At 44.1% G+C, this 19442-nt stretch overlaps 1 protein-coding gene across 1 annotated transcript in view; it reads right to left on the bottom strand.

The window, feature by feature from the left end:
* The window catches only part of ESR2 (estrogen receptor 2), a 93117-nt gene extending 74855 nt beyond the window's left edge, over positions 1 to 18262 (bottom strand). Inside the window, exon 1 of the mRNA XM_063118141.1 lies at positions 18214 to 18262. The gene's annotated coding sequence lies outside the window, so the exon portion shown is untranslated. The remainder of the gene's footprint in view (positions 1 to 18213) is intronic.
* Positions 18263 to 19442: the final 1180 nt, after the last annotated feature.

Raw genomic sequence — 19442 nt, 5'->3', positions numbered from 1 at the left:
TCATTTGGACACACAGGGACGATCCCAGGGTGAACATCGGGATATCGCCCCGTCTAGCTATGGCCTCTGTCTGTCTCTCTCTCTCCCCTCTTGGACAAGCCTTCTGTAATTTGACTTGCAATTTGCCCCCTTATTCTGTTTTATCAATACATTCTTTGCACCCTTTGGAAAAGTTCTGGCCTCACCTCTCTTACTCCCTCCTAGAGACCTGTCGTGGGTTACCTAAACCAAAGTTACATTGCCCACACTGTGCTCCTGAGTTTTTGATAAAACATGCTAGTTTCTAGGTGACCTTTATCAGACTGGTAGAAGTTTGTCCTCTGGCACAGCTCCAGAGGGAAGAGGTTCCCTTTGCACTAGAGTAATCCCCATCACATATGTGTTCTAGGTGTATTGACATCCGTATCCCCAAGCAAGTGGGATGACTATGGATTATTCAGCAGTATTTTCTTGGGGAGGTTTGCCAATCTGTAGGCTCTGATTGTTTTCTTGATTAATTTTCAAACCTATGTAGCAGGGAAATGTAATATCACAAATTGTCCTTAAACGTATAGACATCTCTCCTGTTTTCTGCTCTTCTCACAACTATTCTCCATTAATTTTTTATACAAGAGTCCAAAACAACACATTCAACTACCCACAACAAATACACTGGGCTAAATTTAATCTTCATTTTCTTTGACCCAGCAAAAACACCCACACTGATCTTCTAATAGCTTTGACCCTACCCTAGAGAGGAATTATTTTGCAATCTCAGATACATTGATTATCATAGCTTAGTCATCACAATTCTTAAGCCAGAGAGAAGCAAAAGCTTTGTATTGCCTGGCAACCCCTATTACATGATGTTCTACAGATTTCCCATGCGTATGTAGCTGAGGTTGCCCAGAAATGATGGCTTCAAGTCTTCTTCTTGAATCAGCCTCACCAAAACATAAAGGCAATATTCCTACATTTGATAAGCTCTGAATGGTTAATGATTCAGAGTAGGAACCAAAGTATCCAATGAGTCATAATTTTAGGGTAGCATTTTGGGTCAACATTTAGTCAGGAAAGAAAATCTAGGGCAACAGCCATTGTACAAAGCTTAGGAGGAGGGAATCTTTGAGTGTGAAAGTAATATGAACTCAGTTTTCGTAATGAAGTTCTTGAGCTGAGTATACGTGTAGAGCCACTTGAGTCCTTAATCCTATGTGAACAGAACCACACCTCCACCCCAGAGCCGCCATTTTGCATCTGGTTCTGGTTAGTGGATCTCAAAACAACAACAACATAGGTCTATCAAGCCTGACATCTGCAACCTTTGCCCTGATCAAACGTCCTTATCCTTGCTGTTTACATTGCTAACAGTTCTGAGACCCTTTGGTCAAATTGGAGATATTTGTGTGTATTTTTCAAGCATTTCTCTCCCAACTTTCCACAAATGGCTTCCAAGAATGCCCAAATACAAGAATTAAAAACAATACAAATATAGGGTGACCACATGAAAAGGAGGACAGGGCTCCTGTAGCTATAACAGTTGTGTAGAGAAGGAAATTTCAGCTGGTGTCATTGGTAGGTATGCAGCACCTGGCGAAATCCCCTCTTCATCACAACTGTTAAAGCTGCAGGAGCCCTGTCTTCTTTTGTATCTGGTCACTCTAGTATAGCTCCTGCAGCTTTAACTGTTTTGATGAAGAGGGAATTTCACCAGGTGCTGCATGCCTACCAATGACACCTGCTGAAATCTCCTTTTCTACATAGCTGTTGAAGATAGAGGAGCCCTGTCCTCCTTTCCATATGGTCACCCTTGCAAACATGAAACCAGTAAAGCTGGTGTCAGAAATCAGCATTTGCCTGAAGATGCTGATTTCTGACACCAGCTGAGGCCCGTGTCTCATCACGGCCCCCATTGCCAATAGCTGGTAGTCCAGGTTGGCCCTCTTGTTGCTGTTTGCTCATCTGCCCTCTCTGGGCAGTAGTGCAGAATGGGCCCAGAAGGCTGAGGCAAGTGAGGGGACCATGGTGGGGCTCTCTTGGGGAAGATGGGCCCACCTGGAGCCAGCCCTGAAAACACGCTAATACAGCAACAGATGCTGTTACCAGAGTTAAAAGCAGCATGATGTATAACAAGATAAGAAGTGAGAAAAACTTGTTTGGGGGGGGGGGGGGAAGAACAGCTTTCGCCTGATACATAAAATTATAAAGTGGTCAGGGGGCTAATATGTTTGAATGGGATCTTCCATAATAGAGAACCATGACAGAGATGGCCCTATTGGGCCGGCCCTATCCTTAGGCATGGTGAGGCAGCTGGCTCAGGTGGCAGTTGCTGTGACGTGGGAAATAACAGTAAAGTGCTGGAGAACAGAGTTTTGTTGTCATATGACCTCCCATGAATCCCATAGGTTGTGAGTATGTGGTGGTGGTGGTGGGGGACCTCTCTCTACCTAAGGACTGAATACTATTTCGGAACTCTTGGGGGCTGCATTCCAGTGGCGGGTATATGGAATAGGAGGGGGCGCCATCTTGACCTTTGCCAAAGGCAACAAATCGTCTTGGGCCAGTCCTTGCTCTCTCTAGCCTCCAGAGATCAGGCACCTGGAGCAGAGCGTTAACTAATGAGCATAGTCCACGGCCTGGTTCAGACAGGAGACGGCGGTCCTTCACATTTGTCTGAATCACTTGGATGAGCTCTGAAATGACTTGAGCTCATAATGACATGAGACCTCCTCAATTTCGGGTACTTTTTTTATTATCACATTTATGTATGCTACCCTTTCTCTAAGGATCTTCGTGTAGTTTTCATAAAGCAGTAACTCCCTTGATCATCACAACATCTCTATGAGCCAGTGTGGTGTAGTGGCTACAGTGTTGGACTGGGAGTCAGGAGATCCGAGTTCTAGTCCCCGCTCGGCCATGGAAACCCACTGGGTGACTTTGGGCCAGTCACAGCCTCTCAGCCCAGCCTACCTCACAGAGTGGTTGTTGTGAGGATAAAATAGAGAGGAGGAGGATTATGTACGCCGCCTTAGGTTCCTTGCAGGAAAAAAAGGCGGGATATAAATGCAATAACAAATAAAAATAAAGTGGTTAACCTGAGAGATTCTGAGCCAGTTCACATAAGCCACCCTAAAATAAGCTACAGTGGGTTGGCTGTTTGTTAACTAACCCATGTTATTCCGCTAGACGATCACACATGATGCTTGTTTTCAGCACAACCTCAGTTGCCTAGTCCACAAACGCTCTCATTAGTAGAGTTCATTTTGTAGCATTTTTTTTCACCTTCATGGAGATTTGCACATATTTAAAGTTCTTTGTTTTCACTTTTGGGGAGATTTTCAAATATATAGCATTATTTCCATTTTACCTTCAGGGAAATTTGCTCATATGCAGTAACTACAGTAAATAAGCTCAGTAGTAACTGTGAATTTAAGCACATTTGCCTGAAAGATTTTTTTAAAAAAGAGTAAAATATGCACAAATCTCCCCAAAAGGGGAGGGGAGGTGCTGCGTCTAGGGAAGCAACAAAATGGAGTAAAATAATTAGTTTCATTTCAAAACGTAACAGAGAGGGGATATTCTTAGCGAGGAGCGACTGTGTTTTTCACTGCTCTTGCCAGGCAGCTCTGTAATCCTTACAGGCAAGCCATTATGGCAGGTTTGTACATCACGACAAGCCACCCTGAAAACAAGCCACCCTGAACTACAAGCGATGGGTTCTCAGGGCGGCTTGTACATAGTTAACAAACCACACTGAGGAAATCGCACCATGTTCAAACATCACAGCGAGCCATCATGAAGCAAACAAGGCTGAAAACCAACTGTGAACATAAGAAGAGCCCTTCTGGATCAGACCAAGGGTCCATCTAGTCCAGCACTCTGTTCACACAGTGGCCAACCAGCCACTGGCCAGGGACCAACAAGGCAGGACATGGTGCAACAGCACCCTCCCACCCATGTTCTCCAGCAACTGGTGCACACAGGCTTATTGCCTCAAATACTGGAGATAGCACACAACCATCAGGGCTAGTAGCCATGGATAGCCTTTGCCTCTAGGAATTTATCCAACCCCCTTTTAAAGTCATCCAGATTGGTGGCCATCACTACATCTTGTGGTAGTGAGTTCCATAATTTAACTATGCACTGTGTGAAGTCCTTCCTTTTATCTGTCCTGAATCTCCCAACAATCAGCTTCATGGAATGACCCCTTTGGGTTCTAGTATTCTGGGAGAGGGAGAAAAATGTCTCCCTATCTACATTCTCCACACCATGCATAATTTTGTACACCTCTATCATGTCTCCCCTTAGCCTCCTCTGTGGGTTGACATGTTGTGCAAACCAGGTAAATCAGTGGTCCCAACTACCAAACAAGTTTCATAGTTGATCAGAATCCTCCACAGCATGTGCCTGGATTGATCCCAGGATCAAATTGACTCCCATCAAATTAATGTTGGCAGTGGGGTTAGCTTACCTTGCTAACATCTTCAGGGGACTGAATACACTGGGTAGAAGTGTAATCTAGCCTCTCTCTTTTTTTACCATGACACCTTTGGCACAACCCTCTAGTCACCATTACCCCCCCACACCTTTCATATCTCTTCTCTTCATCTGTTATGCCTTCTAGATTGTAAGCACCTTGGGGCAGACACTTGGGGCAGACACTAGTCCTCCCATTCTTTGTAATGAATTCTCATTCTTTGTGCATGGACGGTAATAAATTCATTCACGGTGGAAACTCAAACAGCAGGTGTTTCAGACTTCACCTTAAAAAACCTATACTGGGCTCTAAGAAGCATGCGCAGCTCGCAAGGCAACTTTTGAGAAGGCTTCATGTATCATTGTAGAATAGCAGCATATGAGAGGGAGCTGCAACAAAAGGTTGCAGCGTGGAATGCTCCTGTTCAGCGTTCCAGTCAGCCATGGCATTTCCTAACATGCTCCATTCTATTTACTCTCCCCATTTTTCTGGCGCCCTCCCCCCCAACACACATGAAAATCAGCATTCTATGCTCTCGGAGCATGCTTAGCCCTCATTGGGTTGTTTTGTTCCCCACCACGAGGACACTTTTCCCTAAAGATTTTTTGTATTTCTGCAAATTGTGGGATTCCCCCAAGTCTGCTGATCCTTTCCCTCTGGGATCCACAATCACAGAAAAGGAGTGTTGAACTTCTTCCCGTCCAAGGACCAAATTTAATTCCAGAGAAGCTCTTGGGGACTGAAAGCAAAGGAGCCAGGGCCAAAATACCAGCATATTCTAGCTTAAAGGTCTAAGCCTTAGGACAGGCATTTCAGCCTTTAAGAGTTGGGGTGCGTGGGTGGGTGCAAAAAAACACCAAACCAGTCAAGTGGTTGGGGCCAGGGGAACATTGGGGCCAGGGGAACTCCAGAGGACTATATTGGAAACCCAGGCTAGCTAGAACTGGCCCATAGACCTCAGATTCAACAGCACTGCAGGGTTTAGATGAGTGTCTATGTGTAATATTTTTTCAATGTGCTTTCCTAGGTCCAAAATTCCCTACATGTGGTAAACTAGAATATTAAAAGAGAAAGGGTTTACATATGAACTAGTTAACTATTCACACCTTTTAAATATGATACACTTGTGCACGTGTGCACAGTGTAAACTGGTACAGTTCAGAATTCTACATAATGTCCAACACTGTTCCCTCACAGCAAGGCTGGCCCTACAATGAAAAAGTAGGAAACAGGATCATCAGGCGGCAGAGTCTGGGAAGGGCGGCATTCTCCCCCTCCAAAGCGTCTGCTACTTCTTGGTCCTGCTGACCAGGGAGGCAAGCAGCAGGACCAAAAAGCAGCTGTTCCCTCACACACCGGACCTCCCAACCCCAGCTGGCCACACCTGCCTCTACAGCGTGCTGCCCATAAGGTGTTTCCATCTTCAGGAGCTGCGTGGTGCCTGCATGAGGTCAGGCCAAGTATCTCGCGAGAGCCCAGAAGTTCCAGGATCTCTCACAATATTTTTCCTGACACGCAGGCACCACATGGCTCCTGAAGGTGGAAACACCTTATGGGTAGCATGATGGGGAGGCAGCGTGTGTATGTGCACAAAGTAAGTAACCAGCTGGCCAGCTGCTGAGTCATACGCCAACAGAAGTGAGTGAGCAGGAGGTGGCAGTGGTGGTTCTCCGCTTCAGGCAGTGACCTGCCTTGGGCCCTGCTTGCAGCTTCCTTACATTAAATTTGTAATACTGAAGCCATTGCAATCAACTGCAAAAGGAAGGGGACGTAGCTCAGTGGCAGAGAATCTAGAACAGGGGTCCCCAACCCCCGGGCCATGGACCGGTCCGGGTCCGTGGCCTGTTAGGAACCGGGCCACGCAGGTGAGCTGCTTTCACCCACTGACCCAACCCCACCCCAGCGTACCTGGGCACAGGGCACCATCTCGCCTACCCAGCCGAAGCAAAGCCAGGATGCTGGGGAGGGGGTAGGGGGCAGCTTTGGAATGGTGCATCCGGCCGGAAACCGCTCTGGGAGACCAACTTCCGGGCGCGCCGTTCCGAAGCCACCCGCCCACCCCAGCGGTCTGGCTTCACTTCAGCCGGGCGCCCACCCAGCCGAAGCGAAGCCAGGATGCTGGAGTGGGGGGGCGTGGCTTCCCAAAACCATCCTCTCAACCCCCCCCCCCCCGGTCTGTGGAAAAATTATCTTCCACGAAGCCGGTCCCTGGTGCCAAAAAGGTTGGGGACTGCTGATGTAGAAGGTCGCAAATTTGATCCTTGGCTTTTCCAGATAGGGCTGGAAAAGTTGTCCGAAACCCTGCTGGCAGTCCATATCAACACTGGGCTAGGTGGACCAATGGTCTGACTCAGTCTAAGGCAGCTTCCTATGATCAATGCTGCTGCTTTCCATACTACTCCAGTAATGTTCAAATCAGTTCAGTTCATTTATATTTCTATACAAGCCATTGGCCATATAACAAAAATGCAGAAAATACAATACATAAAATGATGGGTGGCAAAATCCATTTCATGAAGAGGGTGGGTTAGCCAAAATTAGTTGTCATAACAGCAGTCGTGGCTGGTATCAATTCACAACGTGAGAATCAATAAAAGCAGTCCATGATTTAGATAATACTAAAGCATAAGGTGCTGACTTGAGTAATATGTCTCAAAATCTGTTATCTAAGAAAAAGGAATAGATGTTTTGTAGATCTGAACAGTTTTCTGTAACCAAAAGCAATTGGGGGAGAAATTTTGCCCTGACAGATATGTGAATGGAGGCATTTTAAAACAACAGCGTACAAGTTCCTAATTTTCTCCTGTGCCACAAATATCTATATCTGTACCTATATCAGCTTTCGTGTGGAATAAAACACAGGCAAATCTGCTTTCTAAAACAACTGTTACATTGGGTTAATTCACCCTACTACAAACTGGTATCCTTCAATTGTGTTGGACTAGAACTCACACTAGTCTCTCTCTCTCTCTCTCTCTCTCTCTCTCTCTCTCGGAAACTGAGGCAACATTGGTACCAGTAAGAACCACAATGTGAGTTCTTCCCACATAGCTTGGGTGTCTCACATAATCCAATTGCACCATGATTTGCCATTTAAAATATTGCTGTATTGTTTAGAACAGCCTCCTCCAATCTGGTGCTTTCCAGATGTTTGGGCCTACAAGTCCATTGGCCATGCTGGCTGGGGGTGGTGGTGATGGGAGCTGATCCAAAACATCTGAAGGTACCAGATTAGGGAAGGCTGGGTTAGAAGATTATCTGGATTGAATTGAGCTGCCCAGACAGCTTTTTTCTCCAGAGTAGGGCAGGCCTTATCATTAGGCAGAGTGAGCAGGTCTCCTCAGGCAGTAGATGCTAGGAGGTGACAGCAAAGTGATGGAGCAGAGAGAGCTGTGTGACACACAGCCTGCCCTACACCTCAGGTGTGCTGAAGGATACTGTCCCATAGCCAGTGCTGAAGAAAGAATCAACTACAAGTCCAGCTGGGTTTTGTGCACAGAATGGGAGAGGGTGCCATTTTGGTCTTCGCTTCAGACAGCAAAATGTTTTGGGCCAGGACTGTTAAACTGGAGTTGATGGGCTTTCGATCCTACAACCTCCTACACACAAAGAACATATTCTGTCCTGCGGCCACAGTCCCCTCTTCCAAGATGCACCTTAGTGCTAGGAATGATGTGGGGGATATAGAAAACCTAAAAGAGCCCTGGGCATATGGAGCTTCCTTCTTAAATAGATTGAGGGGAGACATGATAGCGCTCTTCAAATACTTAAAAGGTAGTCACACAGAGGAGGGCCAGGATCTCTTCTCGATCCTCCCAGAGTGCAGGACACGGAATAACGGGCTCAAGTTACAGGAAGCCAGATTCTGGCTGGACATCAGGAAAAACTTCCTGACTGTTAGAGTAGTACGGCAATGGAACCAGTTACCTAGAGAGGTTGTGGGCTAGGAGGCAGCTGGACAACCATCTGTCAGGTACGCTTTAGGGTGGATTCCTGCATTGAGCAGGGGATTGGGCTCGATGGCCTTATAGGCCCCTTCCAACTCTACTATTCTATGATTCTATGATTGTGGACTAGCCTCCTCCATGGAGATAAAAGGGGAAGTCCACTTGTATAGGAGCTCAACGTGTGCACTCCAGACTGGTACCATTGGTTGCAAACATATTCTAGACTGATGTTTTACCTCGTCAACAACTTTTTCTTTACTTCAAAAATTCAAACAAATAAGGAATTCTTTTTGTGTTGCATGCTGGCTTAAACCGCAGCGAGATTCCAGCAGTACATCATAAAAATCACTATCCTGTGTTTTTTGTCGTCAGTATCTGATAATCCTAGGTATAGTGTTGCTAAGAGTAGAAGTTCTTCTTTGCTCTTATGTCAAGTAGTCAACACATAAATTTATATATGTGTGTGTGTGTATGTGTGTGTGTGTGTAGTATCACTGTTCACAGGCAGATGAGTTTAAGATTAAACCGTACTGAAGTTTAAAGTTTAAACTCTACTATGAAAAAGGAAGATGTTAAAGAAAAGATAAAAACACAATAAAGGCTCAGCTGTCAATCAATTTTTTTAGAGCAGATTTAACTTCACAAAGTAATGGGGGCTTTATTAGGGTGCCTAAAACTGCATTCATAGGCATTAAAAAAAATCCTGCTAAAGGCTCTTACAGTCAACACAAGTTGATAAAAGGAAAACAGAGAGGTTAGGAAGAAAGAACAACCTTAAAAGCAGTATCAACTCAATAACAAGGCAGTTAAAAGATGTAAGATATTGGTAGCTGCTTGTTCAACAGGGGTTTTGAAAAGAACTAAATGGATGAACTAAATGGACAAACAAGACCAGGACATAGAATATACTTATTGGAAGGGGGGAAATCTAGGGGAGGAAATTAGTTAAAGAAATTGAGTTGGTTCATTTTATGAGTTTGAGTCAATCAATTAACAGTGCAATTGAAAAATCAGTTGATTCCAGTCCGTGCCAATTTTGAATGTGTTCATTTATAAGTCTGTTCCAGTTCCACGTTAATGTTCAGTTTTTTAAAAAAATCCACACAATTTATATTTAAATAAGAATTTTTGTGGCCCTAGAAAGCCACTGTCAGTCAGAGACAATATTGGTTTATATCAGGAATGGCCATGCTCTGGCCCTCCAGATGTTCTTGGGCTGCAAATCACATCAGCCCTGGTGGGGTTTGATGAGAGTTACAATCCAGTATGTGGGCAGAGGTTAAATGCTGCCCACCTCTGGGCTAGACAGATGCACATAGAGCAGCCTTCTCCAACCTGATGCCCTCCAGATGTGTTGGCCTGCAACTCATTCCCAGCCAAGATGGCATTTTAATTCTGAAGCTAACCATGCATCTGGTGAAGTAGACCATGTCCATGTAACATTACACCATAATAACTTGGCTAGTCTTTAAGGTGCCACAAGACTCTTTTGCTGCAACAAACAAACATGGTTACACTCTGGAAATGATTCACCCAGGACATTCTGAAACCCTGGCTTGGATCCAAGAATGGATCTTCCACAAACATTACACAGCTCATTCTAAAGAACGTGTAGATTGGCTCTCAGACAACTAGACAGAGTTGTGTCTAGTAAAAAACAAACCCAACTCCTTTGGGCGAATTCCATATGTGGCTTTCTGCATGTTCAAGGTCTGTATGATCATGATATTGAGCATCATGAAGGAGTCTGTTGTATTTATTTATTGGTTTGATTTGTAACCCACCTTTCTATCAAGAAAAATGGCACTCAAAATAGCTTGCTTTCCCCACACACCCAACGAGTCACTCATGACTAGATAGTGACAGACATTTGATCTACATATGTAGCAAAATGGGGTGTTAAAGTTCTGAGGAAGAAGAATGGACATTTCCACTTTAGACTGCTGTTGGGGGGTGAATTTTTTTAAACGTAACTTATTCCCCACATGTAAAAAACTAGCATCTCAGGAGAAAGTTTCTAAACCAGACCACTCCCGATAGTGCTAGCTTTCTACTTACAGGGTACTTTCGCATAAGGAAACGTGAAAAAGGGTGAGGGGAGGGGGGACACATGATACAAATATATAAAATTATGCACGTTACATAGAAAGTGGGGAAGTTCTCTCATAATACTAGAACATCATCCAATGAAGCTGAACGATGGGCGATTCTAGAGAGACAGCAGGTTATACTTCTTCACACAGTGCATTGTTAAACTATGGAATTCAACATGAAGCAATGGCCACCCATTTGGATGACTTTAAAAAGGGATTAGACAAATTCATGGAGAAGGCTATCAATGGCTACTAGTCAGGACGGCTCTATGCTGTCTCCAGTATGAGAGGCAGTATGCTTATGGATACCAGTTGCTGGGGATCATGGGTGGGAGGGTGCTGTTTCACATGTCCTGCTTGTGGGCTTTCCATTGGCAGCTGGTTGGTGCCTGTGTGAAACATAGTGATGGACTAGACAATTCTTCAGTCTGATCCAGCAGTCCTCTTAGTTTCTTAAGCGGTACAATCCATGATTCCTTCTCAGAACCTAACCAAGGTTAAGCAGGCGAAATCCAGGGGCCTTCTCAGAACCTAACGCAGACACACAGGGGATCCCTGGATCAGGGAGGGATGATCCCTCCCTTGCTCCGGGATCTCGCCCTACCCTTTAGGCCCGGTTTTTCTGCAGTCTCGGACTGAGCGCGGAATGTGTGGCTGCGTGCCATGGTTTGTCCCGGCTCCTCGCGGTTCCTCGCAAGGAGCCGGGACCTGTGCAAGCTCCTCAGGAGCACTGTGCCTATCAGGGGTGGGGGGAGCAGGGATTATTTTTTTAAAAAACAAACCCTTACCTTTTGCGCACGAGCGCTCGTGCGCTGCTGCCTCTTTAAGAAAATTAAAAATGGTGGGCGCGTGCCTCTCTGTCTGAGGTTATCGCACACCGTGTGTAAACAGAGGGGGGGGATCTCGTGATAAAACCATCGCAGGATCTTCACCCCTCCGTCGCGGACTAACAGGTAGGTCTAGCTAAGGCCCGAGTCATTCTGTAGTACCTGTATACAAGCCCACAGACTGGGCCAGTGGTGGAGGCAAATTGCTCCAATGACAAGAACCTGCCCAGGTTTGATATAAAATTGATCTTTAGCTGATGGCTAGCGACTCACACAGCTGGATCAAGATATGTTTAACCCATTAGTTTTTCCTTTTGTTTTATATCTGGTGTCCCTGGGTTGTTAATTGAAATCGGAAATGGCTCCCGCTCTCCACTCATCCCCACAATTCCTGGGTTAAACAACCAAGGAATTGCCATCATGACATGTACACCAGTTCTACTGTGATGCACTGAAATCCCTCCATCTTTGTGGATTATGTAAGGAGCCCCATCCTTGAATTAACTGTGAATAAGGCCAAAGGACATAGACTTCCATTGTAACATTTAAACCTTCAGAGGAGGTGGAAAGTTTGGACTCCAGGATATTTTTGTATTTTGTTATTTGCCCATATCTTAGGTATGTATTGGGGTGGGCAAAGTAATGTGCAAAGAATCGGAGGACAAAAAAGAAAGGTGAGTTCAGTGGCTCAACAATGCACTGAGCAGCTATTGTTACAAACAGTGAGAGAGGTCTATCTATGTACTGCTAAAAGCAACAATCACTTTGCTTTTTAAAGTAATAATAATAAGTAGTGACAGGCAGAAATTCAACAGGTGCTGCCTTTTGCATCACTGCCTCTTCTTGTCAGAGAATTCAGTTGAATTTCTGCCTGGGGTGCCACTATCAAAGGTAACAAGACTAGTTTAAACACTCAGGCCTTAGCTAGACCTAAGGTTTATCCCGGGGTCATCCCGGGGTCGTCCCTGCCTGCTCCCAGGATATCCTGTATGTCATTTACATGAACAGGGATGACCCCGGGACGATCCCAGGATAAACCTTAGGTCTAGCTAAGGCCTCAAACTCTGGAAAAACAAGAACTCAAAGCCAGCTCCGGGTTCCAAGCAGCCCTCTTAAAAGTGCCCCCTTCCCTTTCACTTAACATTCAGTTTGATAAAGAGTTTTGGAGAACTCAAAAGCTTGCTCACTATTTTACAGAGCTGAGATGAAATTTCTCAGAAGACATTCTGTCTTCTGAGGAGAGACATCTGAATCTTCAGGAAATCGAAGTGGGCGTGGCAGGCTCACCTGGTGGCACCAGCAGGCAGTGGCAACAGCACTTCGAATAGGTGCCTGGGGATTAAGTAGGGTGACCGTATGAAAAGGAGGACAGGGCTCCTGCATCTTTAACAGTTGTATAGAAAAGGGAATTTCAGCAGGTGTCATTTGTTTGCATGCAGCACCTGGTGAAATTTCCTCTGCATCACCACAGTTAAAGGTGCAGGAGGCCTGCCCTCTTCTGCATATGTTCAAGGGGGCAGAGCTCCTGCAGCTTTAACTGCGGTGATGCAGAGGGACTTTCACCAGGTGCTGCATGTATACAAATGACACCTGCTGAAATTCCCTTTTCTATTCAACTGTTAAAGATACAGGAGCCCTGTCCTCCTTTCCATATGTTCACCTTAGATTTAGAGTTCCCAGAATGCCTCTATAATACCACAGCAAGTGAAAGGTCTACTACTGGCATTACCAGCCCCCTGCCACCACGTGGATTCTATGGTTTTAAGAATTTTCTTCTGTTACCCTCAGTGGTAAGATAGGGTGACCATATGAAAAGGAGGACAGGTGCTCCTGTACCTTTAACAGTTGCATAGAAAAGGGAATTTCAGCAGATGTCATTTGTTTGCATGCAGCACCTGGTGAAATTCCTACTTCATCACAACAATTAAAGCTGCAGGAGCCCTGCCCTTCTATTGTATCTGGCCACTGTGGTATAGCTCCTGCAGCTTTAACTGTTGTGATGAAGAGGGGATTTCAATAGGTTCTGCAGGCTTACCAATGACACCTGCTGAAATTCCCTTTTCTATACAACTGTTAAAGATATGGAAAGGAGGAGCTCTGTCCTCCTTTCCATACGGTCACCCTACTGTCTGATCCCATCTCTGGAAGGAGGCCCAATCATATTGAATTTCTACAGTCTCCATAACCAACTGAAACAGTATATTCCCCTCCTTTCCTCTTTTGTATTAATCAACATATAGCCTATATGTTTATTACTCCTTTGTTAAAAGTATTTTTAACACACCCTTCATACTTGGAGATCAGGGTGGTATACAGGAGGCATAAAACCTCTATCCCATACTACTCCATAATATCTTTCTTAAATATAGAGGAGGAAGCAATCATGCTAAAAAGACATATTTCTCCTCTAAACAAACAAACAAACAAGTAATCTACCTTGAGGAAAACCAGATACGAGGATGGAAAAGCCTAGCTTAGCCTTCTCTCTGACTTTCTATTTTTCTAGATGCAAAGAATTGTTTTTATATGGAAGGCCATTTAATATCTGAGCACCACCACCACCTTCTGTCTGCAGTGATATAGCCCAGACATAATTTATTTATTTATGATATTTATGAATATCATAAATATCACAACAATGTTCTCCGGGTGACTGACAAACATAAAACAAAATATATAAAAATGCAACAACCATAGAACAGAAAATTGCATCATAAAATTGTTAGCAAAATAATTTCACAGCACAGCTAAAATAACAGAACAGATAAGCCATGAACTAAGATCACACATTTTTAAAGCCTGGGAGATTTTTTGGGGGTGGGGGGAATCAAAATGACCATAAAGAAGGTGAGCGTCTCTGGGGAGGGCGTCACCAAAAGGCTATCCCCCTTGTCACCCCCCACTGTATGTCATTTGGCAGAGGCACCTTGAACCTCTGAAAAGGTTCTCAAGGTAGGACAATATGGAAGAAGGCAACCTTTTGGGTAATACTTTCCCAAGCCAGGAACAACTTAAAGGTCAAAATCTGCACCTTCAATTTGTTCTGGAAATTAACTGGACCGTCCCAGTTAACAATCTTGCACATCTTAACAATCAGTCTAAAAGATATTGCTCTTTCTAAAAGTTACATTGGAGAATGGAATCTTGTTCCAAATGATGAAGACTTAAGCCAAGCTCTTCCATGCAGACTCAATTCAACTGATGCAGCCTTTTCCATCACTGCAACCACTTCCTTATCAGGAAAGACTGCATCTGTTGGATTCCGGATGTTACTATTGAAGGGCCAGAGAGCCTCTGACAGGAATGGAAATAAAACATGATGGCAACACTGTTTTGAGATGAACATGTGAGCCTATATGCCCTTTGCAAACAGACATTTAGTCATGTGTGTATCCGATATCCCAGGTCTCCTACAAGGGACAAATATTGCAGACGGTGGGTTTTCCCATATTGACCTCACAATAGCTCTAGTAAGGTCAAACTGAGGCCTTAGCTAGACTTAAGGATTATCCCAGGCAAATGGAAGGGTCATCCCTGCCTGCTCCCGGGATCCCCTCTGTGTCATTTGGATGCACAGGGCTAATCCCGGGACGATCCTGGGATATAGGCCTGGTCTAGCCATGGCCTGAGATTCAGTCAGTGTTCAAGTTAGCATTAGGTCTAAGCAGGGATTTGAACCATCATATGAGGTCAACACTATGACCCTATACAACCCCAATCAAAGTAATTGTTCTTTAAAATCAATCATTTCAAGTCCTATGTCTGAGTTTTGAAATTCCAATTAGTTTAAAATGATTACTTGGCATATGAGTGTGTTTAGTTCACTACCAATGTTTGCTTCACCGTCAAAAGCAAATGAGTCACATCCCTCGTAAAGTGCTTTTAAAAAGCAGACAGATTTTAGCATGCACCAATCCACGTTCTACTTTACAGCCATGTCCCGCATGTGTTTCACTTTAAACAGCGAAATATTTACGTTGAGTTCACAAAACTGTTAAATAGAATTACTTTCTCTTATTTGGGATTAAAAAAAAATAAGGAAGGGGGTATTGAAGCAATCTGATCCCATAAGGGACTGCAGAAAAATCTCTGAAATACATTTCAAAATATTTTTTTAGAAGTCCCTTAAATCTTCTCCCCTCCCCTGCTGCCTTTCGCTGTTTTTATTGTAATAAACTGCCCTGAAAATTTTGAATTGAAAGGCAGTGCAGAAATGTTTCAAAGAAGCCAATAAGTAAGAGGGCATATCTTGGAGTTTCAATGTGCATGATGGAAAAATCCATTAATATTTGTGTACGGGCAGTGCTGTTACCTTTCCCCATTCTGTTTTCCTTGAATGAGAAACATTATAGTCAAATTTAAAGCTGCGGAGATGCAGATATCTTGCAAAACAGAATTCGATCCTGCGCTTTGGCATAATCCAAGGCGACTGATTTCTCAGACTTGTCCAAACTTTCATTTTCTTTTTTGGTGGCTGAATCTCTGCCCAAGTATTTGCCATTTATCATTTGTACTTTTATAATTTATGTTCCAAAAGCATGAACACACACAGTGACTCAGCAACATTTAAAAAAACACGCACACACAAAACAATTGAAACTGTAATTATACATCATGTGTAGGATATGTTTACATGAATCTGAAACACCGGACCCCTTTAATTGATGTGAACAGCTGCTTCAAACACTAGCTTGCTATTTGCCCCATAATCTCCATATCTGTGTATTGGATAGCAATATATATATATGACATTCTGCGTTTCCTGTTCTTTGCTCCACTGGGCAAAGAACTGGACTGAGGAACGGTCTGAGGAACTATTGTTACTGAGGAAACGATGAATAAATACTGTGCATATTTTGCATCGGTGGTGGTGGGGGAGTACTTTGTTTGGGGAAGACTTTATAACAGTGCAATGGCTTTGGGATCAAAACAATTATGAGGCTCTGGGCAGTCTTTTAAACTGTTGGTCCCTCTGGTCTCTCTATCCAAGCCCCAGGGGAGCCACTACTGGTCAGAGTACACAAGTGGGACTTCTTGCATACATGGGCTTTACTACTGAGCTATGCCTCTTCCCTAGGGTGACCGTATGGAAAGGAGGACAGGGCTCCTGTGTCTTTAACAGCTATACAGAAAAGGGAATTTCAGCAGGTGTCATTTGTAGGCATGCAGCACCTGGAGAAATTCCTTCTTCATCACAACAGTTAAAGCTGCAGGAGCTATACTAGAGTCACCAAATACAAAAGAGGGCAGGGGTCCTGCAGCTTTCACTGTTGTGATGAAGAGGGAATTTCACCAGGGGCTGCACGCCTACAAATGAAACCTGCTGAAATTCCCATTTCTATACAACTGTTAAAGATACAGGAGCACCTGTCCTCCTTTTCATATGGTCGCCCAATCCCTCCATATAAAAGAGGCACGTTTTGGAGGCACCGCTACTAAAGCCAAGTCTCCATCTCGGCAGCCCACCATGGAATCAGAACCCACAGCCTCTCTGGCCCTCTTCAGCTCATGGCAGGCTCTTACCTTTCCAGGTGTCATGAATAACTGCACTCATTCAAGGTCCCCTTAAGACACGCAGAAGACATGGAATTGTCACCTGCTCCAACATCATGGTACAAAGTGGGCTACAAATCCAAGAACTAACTAAAGAACCCATTTTGGATGTCTTTTAAGACCTAGCCATGGAACCTGCTTTTAGTTCTAGAAGTCTCATCCCGGAATCATGAGATGTAATTAAAGGGAGAGTTCTTCTGAGCATGTACAAAGAGCCTTTCCCCATTGCTCAGTTCGAGGAACCACAATGAATCCACCTACATTTGGGAATGGGGGTAGGGCAAGGAATATGGCTTTCAGGTATGCCTGTTGTTGTTTATGAATCATGCAACGTGGACATGATCCAGCCAGAGATAAACCCTTTGAGGTTCCAGTGCTTTCAACAAAAGAGAGTTAAGCACGTGACACTGATGGGACTTGAACAGTGCAATTTCCTCAGAAGTAGGAGCAATTGAACTGAATGGCATTTACTGCCATGTAAGTGCATATATGCTTGCAGCCAAAAGTGATTAACACTGGGTGGATCATGTGTAACGTGTGGTTTTCCTTCAAGGTCATTTCCTATATAGCTGTAAATACTGTTACTATCTAATACTACTTCCACACAGTAGAATAAAGAAAGAATGAGGCATTAGTAGAATTAATCAGAATTGCATGGAATTACTAAGCAATACATTTGGAATACCATTAATATTCACCTGTTCAATAATATTCCTAACAAGAGTGGACCATGCATTTACAGACTGAAGAAAGTCTTGGCTTAATATTTGTAGCTTAAGCTGCAATCCTATGCATGCTTACCTCGGAGTAAGCATCCCACTGAATTCAGTGGGACTTACCTCTGAGTAGACATACATAAGATTTCACTGTTAATTTCCTCATTGCGCAAGATGGGCCCAATCCAAAAGCCACTGAAATCCCCGCATTTATTGCAATGGATTTGAGATGTTTTAATGGCATACTTATTTGTCCTGCTTCTTGCGGTGTCCGGTGTCGCCAGGATTTTGGCCAAAATATTCACATGAGTTTGTGAACACGTGTGCCACTGCCAGACTTTCTTCTAAACGTTTCATTGAGAGCGCAAAAGCACATAAAGGGCTCAAGAGACAAACTTCTCCAAATCTTTCAGGGCACTTTAAAATAAATACCTTAAAAAAAATTCATTCTAAATCTGAGAAAAGGCCATTTTGAGCCTTACAAATTAACTCTCCTCTTTCCAAAAATGTGAAGCATATCACAAGTGGATAATTTCCTGCTCTTTTCCACACTGTTTTTTCTCGATCAATGACTAAGCACACACACACACACATATATCACAATCTAATACAAGCACCTACCTTAGCGCTGTTGAGTAAATTGTTCTTGACTTTGCAATTATTGGAGAGCATGAAACGTTAACCAAGGTTTCCAGTCCAGCATTTCTGTTTTCGCCTTCTCTTCCGTTTTGTTCTGCCAATGCAACAGCTGTATCCCGAGAACAGCTCCTTCCACACAGCGCAGAGCTCAAATGGCCGTGTTTTTTTGGGGTGTTTTTTTTTAACGAAGCAGTATCTTGCGAGCTTCAGAGTACAAGATCGCACACAGAGAGACACCCAACGCTTTCTTTCCCCGGTGAAAGCAAGAGCGCAGCTGAAGTTCCTCCTCCTTCTTGCCACGACAAATTTCAGAAGCTTGTTGTTAGTCACTGCCTGCCTGCTCCGGTGCCCAGAAAAGTAAGCACGTGTTCCAAACTAATGTATCCTCGAGATAATGATCTATTACCTGACAACACAGACCGAATTACCAATGGACGCGTTTGAATCACACTCTCCAACTGTCCCCGTTTACCAGGTACTTACACTTGGTTAAAAAGAAAACCCCAAAACAAAAAAAACGAAAGAAACAAAAACTCTGTCTCTATTTTGCTTTTGGGGAATATTTTGTTAATATGCATATGCAGAATGCAGTGAGGCGTTTTCAAGATCCAGGCTCCCCACGACCCCTAATGCATGCAAAGGCTTGCAAATGGGCACGAATGGGCACCCCACCACGCCCCCCCTTCTCTATTATCACCCTCTCTCCAAACTGTCTACCAATATAGTCAATGTTACTGAATGTATTCAGGAGATGCTAATTCTATATAGCAGTCTTCCCCAACCTGGTGCCCTCTAGCTGTATCGGACTACAAGTCCCATCATCCACCACAGCCACAATGGTCCTGTATGTGGATGATGGGAGTTCAGTCCAACACATCTGGAGGACACCTGGTTGGGGAAGGCTGCTAGAACTAGAACTAGATCACCGTTGTTAAGTTGGACATCCTTAAATTTTCATGGAAAGATGGTTCCTCTTTCTAGCCTTTTTGGATCAAGGAATGGTCACTTTAGACCGCCAATTCAGGCGAGGTTGTTCTGGAGCTCCATCAGACAAGCATTTTATGGCACACTTGTTACTGGACACTCACGGATTGTCGCGGGTCTCTCTCATGACGTTGTCTGCCTCCCACCGCTTCTAGCCTTCTTCGCACCACACACACACACAAAATAACCACCCCAGTAAGTCCAACGTATTTTTAAAGACGGAAGTT

Source organism: Elgaria multicarinata, chromosome 2 (genome assembly GCF_023053635.1).
Source record: "Elgaria multicarinata webbii isolate HBS135686 ecotype San Diego chromosome 2, rElgMul1.1.pri, whole genome shotgun sequence".
Taxonomy (NCBI): domain Eukaryota; kingdom Metazoa; phylum Chordata; class Lepidosauria; order Squamata; family Anguidae; genus Elgaria; species Elgaria multicarinata.
Note: the sequence above shows the minus strand (reverse complement) of the source record. Positions and strands in the feature narration are given on the sequence as shown.